The sequence below is a fragment of the Apostichopus japonicus genome, chromosome 17 (genome assembly GCF_037975245.1).
Source record: "Apostichopus japonicus isolate 1M-3 chromosome 17, ASM3797524v1, whole genome shotgun sequence".
NCBI lineage: Eukaryota > Metazoa > Echinodermata > Holothuroidea > Aspidochirotida > Stichopodidae > Apostichopus > Apostichopus japonicus.
In genome coordinates, this window is record NC_092577.1 from 14108932 (window position 1) to 14117292 (window position 8361).

The following is an 8361-nucleotide window of genomic DNA, read 5'->3' on the forward strand; positions in this document are numbered from 1 at the left end:
TAAATACTTTAAAAAGGAAAACCAAATCCAGAATAAATGTGGAAAGCAGTGCTTGTTAATAAGCATCAATGACATCACATCTGCTTGAATCTAGTTCCCTTTCGGTACGAAATGTGACAATTTCTGTCAAATGGCATGTCAGCATCATGTGCATGCTTCACCAAGAATACTAGGGTGAGCTCATATGTGATGCTGGCATTCATATTCTTCAGTTTGCAGCATTACTTTGGTGTTAATTTAGTAATAAAATACAGCTGTTTTATGTGGATGATGAGGAAATGATGGGTGGTGAGGGGGGGGGGGTCGGGAAGGGAGGGGAGGGTGAGGGGTTTGGATGACAGTGGGATGTTTTATCATCCATGGAGATTGTTCTAACCTGAGAACTTTGGTTTTTATATGATATTTCAAGAGTGTTTTTCTTATTTCTTATAAATCAACTTTATTGGTTTTTCAAACTGCCATCTTGATTTACTTTCATTAAGTTTGAAGAAAAGACAGCAAGAAAGAAAGAATTAGCATACAATCATTTTATCTAGATAACATTATTTGATAATATTATAAGGAAAGGTGTCAATTCAGATCAATTTTGTGCAATGTCATTTTTTTTTCTTTTTTTTCTTCTTCATGTAGCTTTTTCAAGATTTTTAAAGATAAATTTTAGTGATTTTGAAATCACAATTCTATGATCTCCCACAAAATTCAGTGGATACTATCAAAATGTATACTTTTTGCTCCAAGGTTATATATGCCGAGTTTTCCTTTAAGAATTGTCAAGTAAATGGATTCCCAGTTTTATTCTTTATTGTAACATGGGGGTGGGGGGGGGTAGGGGAGCCCTAGCCCCGATTTCTTTCATTGCAGTCATTCTATTATCTTCTTCTGTCGTAAAATATATAATTTGATATAATTTATGATCTCATGTAGAAACATGTTGAGCAAGGAAACACGTCACATCACACGTCAGTCATCAAACTATGTGACGCGGTAAAAACGTGTGTTGTGACATTTTTCTGGTGAGTGTCCGGGGGGGGGGGGTTTGTTTGTTTTATATAATCCATTTTTATTCCTATAATAATATATACCAAGGTAGTTGTGAATATCACATAGTTGGGTCAGAGCGAGGCAAGATCAAAACCTTAAACAAAATGGAAAAAATTTGGTAAGCAAAGTAATGTGTCTTCTCAACGTATTGTCACTACAACAGTTTAACAAGACATGCAGGCATGGAATAATATAGTGTGTAATTTTTTGTTGTGAAGGAGCGTTTGAAACCTCCAAAAGTTGGTCTCTTTTAAACGACTAGGGTTCCTGTGTGTAAATATCTTTGGAATTGTGTCGGAATTTGACCATCTTGGATAAGTTTGTTTGTATCTGATACAACAACGTGGAAGGCTAATGATAATAGGTGATATGTGTTAGGATATAGTAACCAGCTCATCAATATTTGAGATACCGGTTGTGACGGTAGAGTAAGAAAAACATAACCCGTTTACTTTCCGCTTGTACTTGAGTGGTGAGGAGAATTCGGTTCCAAAGAAATTGAAAACATCTTTGCTTCAATTCATTGAAATTTGTTTTCAAGAAAATTCTTTCATTTTGTTTCAATATTTTCCTTTCATGATGTTCTTTCAATACAAGTTAACGTTTGTATCCTGCATGTGGATGGCATGAGTACGCAGAGACATATGCATAGTGCATACACGATGTAGTCGTTAAACACCATTTCCTTTCTCGGTGAACCGACTACACAGCAGTTGTGAATGGTTTCTGTTCGTATCTGCATCTAACAGGAACTTGAGGTTGGTCAGCAGTTATTTCATAAACAAAGAATTATTATATCAAGAAATAATCTGCCTGAATTAAATGCCATAGAACAAAGATTATATTATAAAGTATTCACATGGGGTTTTAAGGCCAGTTTTGAGGCCAGTAATGGTCTTTGTTACTAATGCCCTACATTAATCTTGAGATATAAAGAAATAAAATATGTAGGAACTCGCGAAGAAGCCTCATTGGCTTATCAAAGCCGCAAGCTGACCGAAGTCAGTCTCTTAGATTCATATTAAAGGTCCATGATTATGAATTGTCAATTGTTCACAAACTCTGTAACTGGACGACATGCATTAATCTTGGAGTGACTCGAACTCGGGACCTTATGATTGAAAGGCACCGGCGTTAACCACTGAGCTAACACCCCTTTACAAATACTAGAAAAAATATCCTAATTTGAGTTTTAAAATCGACTCAAATCCAGCAACCATCGTCCTGACCTTAAATGATTATAGAGAGGATGAAGAGAGACTGAAGAACAACTCCCTCAAATAGCTGATCTTGCTCCGTGTGGGAGCTAGCATAGTTTAATGTTGTGTCTATAGGAGCTATCAATTTGTTAAATCTGTGATGTCATACAGCGACTAGAGGATCTGAAACGTTTGACTTATCGTTTTTGTTTCTAATCATTTTCAAGATGGAATTGTTAATAGTTTTAGCAATGAAACCAATGACCTATACGTTACATTCAAGCATTTGCAAAAAAAAAGTCATCTCCATAACAGAAAGTTAAATATTGTTATTGTAATTTATAAAAAGAAAAAAAACCCAACACATTGAGAATAGTTGAATCACATATATTGCTCAATGATATCATGTTTAGACTTGATCAAGTCTTCAGTCCCAGTGTGTGAAGTAACATTAAATCTGTGATATCATCCAAATGTAATAAGATTTCATCACAGCTGTTTGGGGGAAGTTGTTCATGACATTATTCTCTATCACATAGATTAATAATGTTGGTTGGGTTAGTGACTTCTGTCTGTGGAGGTGGGGAGGGAGGGAGGAGTGGGGGAAGGGGGGAGGGGATTTGTATATGACAGTTATTCTCTATCACATAGATTAATAATTATGGTTAGTTTGTGTGTGTCTCCTTTAACACAGTGTTTTGTTTTGCTGGATGATATCCCCTCTTTAGCATCGACACTAATAGTAATTAAACATGGCTGCATTTATCCCAGTCATTTTGTGACGATTAATTAAGAAGTTATAAACTGGAATAATCCACTCAATAAAAGACACTGTGCTTCCTTCCTAGAATTTATACCATTTCACGGTAATCAGTTGAAGATTGACATTTTTCCTAGTATATAGTGCTAAAACTGAAATCTTAATTCCCAAACATCGTTTAATTTTTCTCACTTTTACTATAACTATGAAAATCGAATCATTTTTTTTTAAAATTTTAATCACATTTGTTTACTTACTTTCGATATAACTTGGTAGTGGTGGTGTTGGATATATGACATTTTGGGTCAGTTTTGGGAGTTATTTGGGTTGTAAGTTTAATTCATATTTTTATGTTTATTCGTATTATATAATATCCGCTTTTCTTTAGTTTGACGTATCCCACGTGTTGTCCTACAATTTGTTCCTATATTCATATTTTTCCTTTCTATTTAAATGGTGTCGTTTTCCTTTGATCACCGCCCCCCCCCCCACGCTGAAATTCACCAATGCTTGTAAAAAAAAAAGTATAACGTGTGGTTGTCGAGACCCGTATATTTGCACTCTACGCTTTAGTACATTCCAACTAGAGTTCATCTATAGCCTTTACGATAACTGATATTATTTATTTATTGTTTTTGTGTTTATATTTGTATTTACGTAGTAAACGTTAGTGCTGGACTGGTTAAAAAAATAACGTTAAAACAATTATCTTATTAATTGCAGTAATATTATCGATGCAGCCTCCCCTTTGAAAACAAGTCCAAGGTGATGTTTTGTTAAGACAGTTGTCTTGGTTTTGTTTTCCTTTTGGCCTGGCATGTTAGACATATGCAAATTTTGAGGTCAAGAAGTCACGACCAAGCTTGATCAAACGTGGACGAGCAAACGATCAAACGTGGACATTTTTTTCGGATTTTTTAAACGAAAATTGACAAAGTTTATGGACGAGGATACTCGAAAACATATTATTTACTGCTACTTTACTGTTACTGTATACCCCTTAAAAAATGTTTTCTTTTTGTCACGATGATAAATGCTTCTTTTATACAAGTCATGTAGAGGAGCAAAGTTCCCCATCGTGGATTAAATGCCATGTGTGGTAACAGGTGTATGAAAAACACTGTCAAACTAATGTTTGTTTATTTGTGCAAAAATGTCTTCTCGCCAGAACTCCCCCCCCCCCCCACCTAAATCAAAACAAAAGGGACCTCTCACCTACTAATGCCTTAACCAAGAAAAATAAAGTGTTAGTTTTTGGTAACCCATGGGGAGCGCTTTTCACAATAAGATGTGATTTTGTTTCCAATTGAACCTTAGTAGGGAGTTACACTCGTTTTCATTCAGATATAATTAAAAGAATACCATGCGTATTTTAATATTGAATTGATCAAATTTTACCTGAACCAAAAAATAATCTTTGTTTTTTTTTGCTTTTTCTGTTTTAGAAGATTTATTTTTGTGTGTGTAACGTTTTAACTTATTGACATGAACCACCAGACGGTAACATAAATTATGCAGTTGGTTTATATATTAATGCTTACATATTTCCGCCTGCAAATATGCTAGAACAGCAAAACAAAATGTGAATGAATAAATAAAATATGGTCCCTATCTGAGCCTGATATATCATTAACTCCTCACTGCCTCCAAAAAGAATCAATTCATATTTGATGAGAAAACAATTATATATTTGAGTTTGCATTGTCAGTTTGTTTCAAGAAGTAGAAGATACAACTATCTATCCACACCCAGTTGCAATAGCTGACCACATTTGTTTTCTTTCTAGCATATTTAACAATAATAGCAATGGTCTCTTACCTCCTCTTGAATGAAGTTTAATTACATGCAATGATTTGCCTTGATTTAGTATTGTAATACATGCAATTTAGATATGTTCAAACTATGAAATAATTTCATTTATTTTACAACGACATTTTGATTCTATAATAGGTTTGCATAGTAACATCACGATTCTGACTCGAGGGGGGTGGGGTGGGGGGGGGGAGAAGTCTTTACAAGTACGAAATGTGTCTTAGTCTGTCGTATATCTGATCAAACTTGACGATATCATATAGTTGGAAGGATAATTGTACAAACAACTTTAGGGCAATCTGGGGTGGGGATTGTCATGACTGCTAACAATTTAAAGACCATTCATGCTCTTAGTGTCGCCTGATTACCGTGTACCGTCATACCTTTGAGAAGGTTACGGTAGAGTAGCACCTCAGTTTAATGACATATCAATCAAGTCAGGGTGGCCGATAGGGGAGGGGGTGGGTGGTTGAGGGTGGATGTGGATTATCTAGTGTCATTTACAAAAAAGTATTCATAATAAATACATAAGGAAGACTAATTTAGGTATAGATTCATTGTAGTTAAGATAACGAGATCTTATCAACTGTGATTGGTTGGTTATATCTCATAATAGCATGTCGTCATAATACCACGTGATATCTTATTGGATAGTTAGATTTAATATTATCCTACCGTACCATCCTACGGTTAATATGAAGGTTATATTGATAGCACGAGTATAGCACAACGGTCACGTCAGGGTGGGGGATGAAAGATGAGGTGTTGGTGCAGGAGGAGGGGTGGGAGGTGAAATCATCTTGGCTCATTTCAAAACCAGAGAGAGAAACGTACGCAGCACAATATACAAATCAATTGTATATTAATAATATCATAGACACTGGCATATAGGTATAAAATCAATGAATTTAAGATCATAATTTAACACGATATTCTCAGTTGTGATTGGTTCTATTTAATTAATTGCAGGTCATCATCATATCATATTATTCGACATATTAGATTTTATGATAACTTATAATTAAAATATTGTTTAAAACTTTATTTGATATCAAAAGAAGGGAAGAAAGATTGGAAAGAACAGAGAAGAGTTAATCATTGACATTGTTTTGTATTCATGATGTCATCGTAATATTCGTCAAGTTTTCAGTCCTTGAATTTCTTCTTTTTTTTTCTTTTTAAGTTTTTGAGTGAAATCAATCAATTATTCCGTATTTTTAATTGTAAAGCATGGAACACAGTTCTGGTTTAAATTGTTTACGAATGATATTATGTCTAACTTTCGTTATTTAATTTCATGTTTTTTTTTTAAATTAATGAGATGAATAAATTAAGTTTTAAATCTGCGTTCTTACATGAGATATTTCTTTGTTAGTATGTAAAAGATAACCATCTTAGAATGTTAGTCTAGACAACTGCAGTATACTGTTGTTGATATTGATGCTTGTTGATACTGTTGTTGATATATACCATGTATAATATGAATCAGTGGCGTATAGCCAGCATTCAATTGTTAGGTGGGCAAGATTTTTCTTAAGGGGGCAACCCCGTGATGGTTGATGGTAGGAATTACCAAGAAATATATATATATGGTCGCTGGAAATGCACATGGGTTGGTAGCTTGTAATGGTTATACAACCGGGCAAATCAGTGGCGTAGGAAGGTACTTTTGAGTGGGGGGGGGGGGGGGCTGAAGACTGGTGGCCGGCCTGGGGGAGGGGTCTAAGGGGAGGGGGTTCCCCTCCCCTTTGGATTTTTTTTTGCATTTCCAGGTGGCCTCAGATGCAATTTGGTGCAATATAGCACACTTCAACACTCACTCCATTTTGTAAAGAATTTTGCATTTTCACCTGGCCTTAGATGCAATTTGGTGCTTCAAATGAGATTTTTTTCTCATTTGGAAATGAAAATGGGGTTTTCTGACTTGCGGAGCGGGGGGGGGGGGGGGGCGGAACGATACTTCCGCCCCCATATTTTTCACTGGGGGGCTGGCGCCCCCCAGCCCCCCGGTTCCTGCGCCCTTGGGCCAAATTATTGGCGCTTTTTCTGTAGGACGATATTGATCAACGGTCTCCGTATGTGGGTATGATGAAGGCCCAAAATGTTTAATATCTCGGTCTGATTACCAAGTTCCGGCTTTACATGAAGTATGAACATGAGCCCTGAGGTATGAATACTTGTGATTAGAACTCGAAAAAATGTAAAAAAGATGTATTTTGAATACATCACTGGATTTCATTGGGGGGGGGGAGGGCAAGACTGTAGCACAAAGCAAATTTTGGGGGCGTTGCCCCCCCCCCCCCCGGCCCCCTCTGGCTACGCCACTGATATGAATCACTGAAGTCTCTCGCCTAGTGTTATTTTCTTTAGCGCAGCACATGGCAAATAATTAATACAGTGATGACTACCAACCAAAAACTGGAGAAGTCAGTTGGTAAGGCACAGGATTTGCAATGCTGAGGCTTGCTTCAAATCCTATTCCTTTTTGCTCTTTTCAATTTAAACACATTTTAAGATTAACAGTGACGAACACAATTCGTCCCCGTTTTCGCGTAGTGACGAATATGCACTTTTGGTGAAATTGAGTTAAATATTGTTCTTACCTATTTCGTATGGAACGCGAAAAGGCCAAAAACATTTTTCGTTGTCTAAACTAAGTTTGTTGCTGTGTAAACTAAAGTTGTTGCTGCTGTTTTACCACGTTGCTCAAACTCACGTTGATGTCTTAAAATTCCGTGGTCTAAACATACGTCGTTGTCTAAACTTACGTTTACAACCAGCCTGGTCATTTGACCAGGTTGGTTGGGCGAAATGACCAGGCTGGTTGGGCGAAATGGCAATTGGGCGAAATGGTTGTTGGGCGAAGTGACTAGAAAGCATGTAAACCAGAATGCATTGCATTGAGGTTTCGATGACTTCAGTAGGCCTACACTAGAAAGTTCTGCTTGTTAGTATAGCAGAACTAGCTGTTACTATAGAAATGGTCCGAACCACCATTTTGGCCTTCTCGGCCTTTTGGCTAAGATCATGTGTAGTATCTGTTCCCTTTCGAGGGGAATTGTGATGCACAGCCGACGATGATCACACAGTCACAGTCCCGATGCAAAGGGACTGGGGCTGAGAGCGGATCAGTCGTTTGGTAGTTTGGTTTTCGTGCCCAGGTTCTTTCCTGGGTGACTTTTTCTTAAAAAAGTACCACCATTTTGATACAATAACACTATGGCATGATAAACACAGGTCAGTCTGTTCATGGAGGTAAAAACAGACCTCCATGGTCTGTTGTACGTGGCTATACACACAATAGGGGTCTTGGAGGTCGGCCAAGTCTGAGGATCTGGGCAGACAAATGGAAGGTGACCTTTGAGCCATCGAAATGCAAGGCACTGACAATCATAAGAAAGAGGAACCCTACCAAGCTGGATCTCATGTTTGGCAACACCAAACTGGCCGAAAAAGAGGAGCTGGAAATTCTGGGAGTCACAATTGACAGCAAGCTGACCTAGGCAAAACACATCTCCAAGGTATCATCCAGAGCTGGACAGAGACTGG

General features: G+C 37.2%; 1 pseudogene; it reads left to right on the top strand.

Annotated features, from left to right (window-relative positions):
* Positions 1-7811: 7811 nt before the first annotated feature.
* On the top strand, positions 7812-8033 carry LOC139957875 (U2 spliceosomal RNA; annotated as a pseudogene).
* Positions 8034-8361: the final 328 nt, after the last annotated feature.